Source organism: Peromyscus maniculatus, chromosome 7 (assembly GCF_049852395.1).
Source record: "Peromyscus maniculatus bairdii isolate BWxNUB_F1_BW_parent chromosome 7, HU_Pman_BW_mat_3.1, whole genome shotgun sequence".
Classification (NCBI taxonomy): Eukaryota; Metazoa; Chordata; class Mammalia; order Rodentia; family Cricetidae; genus Peromyscus; species Peromyscus maniculatus.
The window spans coordinates 28,983,063-28,987,934 of NC_134858.1; the positions used below are offsets into that span (position 1 = coordinate 28,983,063).

Sequence of the window (4,872 nt, forward strand, 5' to 3'; positions counted from 1 at the left end):
TTTTTTTCAAGACAGGGTTTCTCTGTGTAGTTTTGGTACCTGTCCTGGATCTCGCTCTATAGATCAGGCTGGCCTCGAACTCACAGAGATCTGCCTGGCTCTGCCTCCCGAGTGCTGGGATTAAAGGTCTCTGCCACCAACGCCCGGCTCATGAAGCCATCTTTAACATTCCGGTTTCTGGCATGTCTCTCAAGAAGGGGGGTAGAGTTCTTCTGCAGGTGGCCTGGTCAGTGTTGCAGCTGCCCGGGTGTCAGCCAGCCAGGGTGAGAGACCAGAACTAGGAAAGTTGAAGAGGGGTTTTTTCCTTATGTCCCCTCTATTTCTTTTCTTTCTTTTCTTTTTTTTTTTTTTTTTTGGTTTTTCGAGACAGGGTTTCTCTGTTTAGCTTTGTGCCTTTCCTGGAACTCACTTGGTAGCCCAGGCTGGCCTCGAACTCACAGAGATCCGCCTGCCTCTGCCTCCCGAGTGCTGGGATTAAAGGCGTGTGCCACCACCGCCCGGCGTCCCCTCTATTTCTTAAGCATGCTTCCTACCTCAGTTTCCCTTTTGTGTTGATTCTCAGCAATCAGTTGACAGATTTCTGATAAAGGTTTTCCCCACACAGCCCACCTTTAAATGAGATCACTATAACCAGAATGAACAGAGCTCTGAAGGTATATTGAGGAAACCTCCAGTTAAGTTTCTCCTGCCGTACTCTTAAGCAACACAGTGAATGCTTCGAAAAAAGGTATAGGATCTTCAACATACTCATAGAGCAGGCAGGCAGGCAGGCGAGCAGGTGGGCAGGCAGGCAAGCAAGCAGTTCTGAGCCAGCATCCTCAAATCCAGTCCATCTCAGACGCTGTCTTCCAGGAGACACCTCAGATCCCACAGGGTGAGTACTCAGTCCTCAAGGCTGCTGCCCGCGTTAGATGCCAGCCACAATCCCCGGATGTTTCACCTACACTTGTGATGGCCTGTTCTAAGGTAGCATTCCCACAGCTCGTCCTTGGTTCCATTTCTTCACTAAAGCAGCTCATAGACCTTGATGCTTAGTGGCTTGTTGTGAAGGATACTACAAAGGTTACTGGTAAACTCCAGATGCTGATGTGGGGGAAGGGTGAGCTACCCTCCGGCAACATGCTCACTTATACTGGTTAGTCAATTTCTGTCCTTTTGAGTTTTATGAAGGTCTCATTACAGAGGCATAATTGATTAGATCATTACATATTGTTGATCGGCTTAACTTTTAGGGGATGGGGACAGAAGGTCCCGACGACTCTCTAATCTTGTTTTGATTTTTTCAGGTAACAGCCTCCATCTAAAGCTACCTAGGGTTTGCCATTGTCTGCACACATAAACCTGCCAAACTTGTTAGTATAAATAAAAAGCTTCCTTCATACTGACATCTAAATTAAGGTCCAAAAATTTCTCACATTCAATTATATCCAAAGAGGGCTTTGCTTTAAAAAAATTTTTTTGACTTTGAATTTGATTCTAGAATGAGGCCATACTTTTGTTTTCTAAAACAGAGCAAATCTTCCCCACAGAGGTGTTTCTTGAAGTGAAATGTTTGATGGGAAATTCTTTTCTACTTCGTGCACTTTCTGTTTTTTCCTGACTCTGTTTCACGGGGAGAGAAGTAACTTGATTGGAAATCTTTTACATGGCTTCTCTCTCTGCTGACTAATTTCCCAGGCTTCTTCTGGTCTCTACAATTCTTCCTCCAACATCTATGACTCTAGTGAACATGATCCAGTTTTGTGATGAGCTATTGTGACATAACTGTGTATCTGGGGTTCCTGGTTCCTGCCACATTAGTCCTAAAGCCCTTTGAGTGTGTGGGTGGCGGTAAATTTCTTGTATGCCAGTGAGATAAATGGGGGACTTAGTTGCTTTGGGATGGGGCCTGGTCTCTAAGAAGGCCAATACTACTGGGACTTTCAGGCTCATTTTACACTTCCGAAGTAGTGAGAGGAGCTAAACTGCTCACTAAAGGTTACATTGACCATTAGTGGCCAATGACATTACCATTCACCAGCCCTGTCTACATAATAAAACCTCCATACAACCCCCAAGGGGGCTGGCTCAGAGGTTCTGGATTTCTGAACATTTGGAGGTTACTAGAAGGTTATGAATCAAGAGCAGTGAGTGGGTCTTTATCCAAGTCCTTTGCCTATGCATAAGTTCTATATGCATGCTTGTCAGTACCATCTGCAATCTTATTCATAATAAGCTAGCCAATTTTGTTGTTAACTGTTTGGGATAGGGTCTCCCACTATAGCTCCGGCTGGCCTGGGTCTCACAGTGACCCTCCTGACTTACCATCCTAAGGGCTAAGTTAGCATTTCTAACCCTTCTGAGTTCTGTGAACCATTTTAGCAAATTGAACTCAATGATGATTTGTGGGAACCCCAACTGGTGTCTGAAGAGGGGCCCCTTAGCAACTCAGCCTTTAACCTGTGGGTTCTGACCCCATCTCCAGGTACATTATGCCAGAGCTGAATTGGAGGGTACCCATCTGGTATCTGCAGGACATGTGCTGGGCATGTATGCGTTGGGGTCACAGAAGTCTTTGTGCTGTATTGAGTGTATGGAAGCAGGAAAAACAGTTTAGCTATTCCTATCTCTTACAGTGACTTTAAAAATCTCTGGCAGCCTGGGCCACAAAGGCAAATATCCCATAATAGCAGATTTTTTGCAGTCTTTCCTATTAATGATAAATAGTGATTTTAGGGCTGGTGATTTTAGAGCTAGATGGTAACACACTTGCTTTGCAATTATGAGAACTTGAATTCAATCCTAGGACTCACATTAAAAAAGTCAACGAGAGCCAGGCGGTGGTGGTGCACGCCTTTCATCCCAGCACTCGGGAGGCAGAGCCAGGCGGATCTCTGTGAGTTCGAGGCCAGCCCGGACTACCAAGTGAGCTCCAGGAAAGGCGCAAAGCTACACAGAGAAACCCTGTCTCGAAAAACCAAAAAAAAAAAAAAAAAAAAAGTCAACGAGAGCCCTGCAGAGATAGCTCAGTAGTTAAGAGCACTGGCCTCTTCTTCCAGAGGACATGGGTTCAATTCCCAGCACCCACTTGGTGGCTCAAGGTAACTCCAGTCCCAGAGGATCTGATACCCTCTTCTAGGCACCAGGTACTCATGTGGTGCACAGACATATATGTAGATAGAATACACATATACATAAAAAAAAAAAAGTCAGTGGGCAGTTGAGGTGGTTTAGCAGGTGAAAGTACTTTCCACCAAGCCTGGCAACCTGACTGGCCAGTGTCTGAGCTCAGTGGTAGGCAGCTCATTGGTGAGTCCAGGCTGACTCTTGTTTGCCTTGGTAGGATAGGTTGATAGCTGATGTGTTTTTAATCCCTGGGTCTGTGCTTGCGGGCTCTGGGACACCATTTATATCTTTGTGTGTGGGTAAAAAACAAGTTTGATCCCTGTGCGCCCCTTTCCAGTATCTGATTTTATTCCTCTTAACCCTCATTTGAGTGGTTTTCATCTGTCTCAGCAAAAGATGATTTTCACTTGCTGTTTTTTTAAGGAAGTGTTTGTTACACTTCATTTTGTGTCCATGTATGTGTGTGCACACACACCGGGGTGCATGTATAGAGGTCAGAGGACAATCTGTGGGAGTCATTTTGCTCCTTTCATTATGTGGGTCCTGGGGGTTCAGTTCAGGCCCCCGGGCTTGTCAGCAAGCCTTTAGCCATGAAGCCATCCCACGAGCCCCTTCATTTTGTAATGTGGAATTAACCTCTGACAGCAGGCAGAAATTACTATAAGAAGTACTTTAAGAAGGCCAGACAAGGGGCTGGAGAGATAGCTCAGCAGTTAAGAGCACTAGCTGCTCTTCCAGAGGATCTGGGTTCAATTCCCAGCACCCACATGGCAGCTCACAACTGTCAATAACTGCATCCAGTTCCACGGGATCTGACACCCTCACAGACAAATGTGCACATAATATAAATAAATCAATATGTAAATAAATAAACAAGGCCAGACAAGGTAGCACATGCCTTTAATTCCAGCACTTGGGAGCCAGAAGCAGACAGTCCTCCTCATTGTGATCAATGTCTTTGTGTTCTCTCTCTCTCTCTCTCTCTCTCTCTCTCTCTCTCTCTCTCTCTCTCTCTCTCTCTCTCTCTCTCTCTCTCTTTCCTCTTGTATTCTAGGCTGGCCTTCAAGTTGCTATGTAGCCAAGAATGGTTTGGGACTCCTGACCCTCCTGCCTCACCTCCTGCCTCCTGGGTTACAGGTGTGCTCCACGACCCCAGATTTACACAATGCTGGGATGGAGCCCAGGGAACTATGTATGCTAAGCAAGACTCTGCCAAACAAAGGACATTTCACCTCCCTTGTTTTTCTTTACATTTTTTATACATTTATTTTGTGTGCACATATGTATGTTTACACATGCATGTTCCTGGTCTGATCCAATTCAGTGAATATATTAAATTACATCTTTTTAAGTCTCTTTAATCTGGAGCAGTTTCTTGGGCTTTACCTTTTATTATCTTAATACATTTTCCATGTCAGATGAGTCATGTTTCCACATAATAAGGCTCCAGGGAGAGCTCACATGTGGTATAAAAACCCAATCATCAAGCTTATGAACCACAAAAGGACCCATTAGTATTTTTACGGAGCGAGCAGGCCAGTTATATAGAATGTCCCTGAATTTTAGGTTGTTTGTTGTTTCCTTCTAATTAGATTCCAGTTGCTAATTTTGGATAGCTGTGTCTCAGAAGGGAAGTTGCACGGCTCTCAGAGGATCATCTGTAGAAGCATACAGAATCTATTGTCTACCCCTAAGTGTGTTAAATTAGAGGCCTTGCTGTGTTGCCCAGTCTAGTCCTGTGCTCAAGTTATCCTCCGGCCTTAGTCT

At 44.9% G+C, this 4,872-nt stretch overlaps 1 pseudogene; it reads right to left on the reverse strand.

Moving 5' to 3' along the window:
• Window positions 1-4,517: 4,517 nt before the first annotated feature.
• On the reverse strand, window positions 4,518-4,613 carry LOC121831248 (small nucleolar RNA U13; annotated as a pseudogene).
• Between the last annotated feature and the right edge of the window lie 259 nt (window positions 4,614-4,872).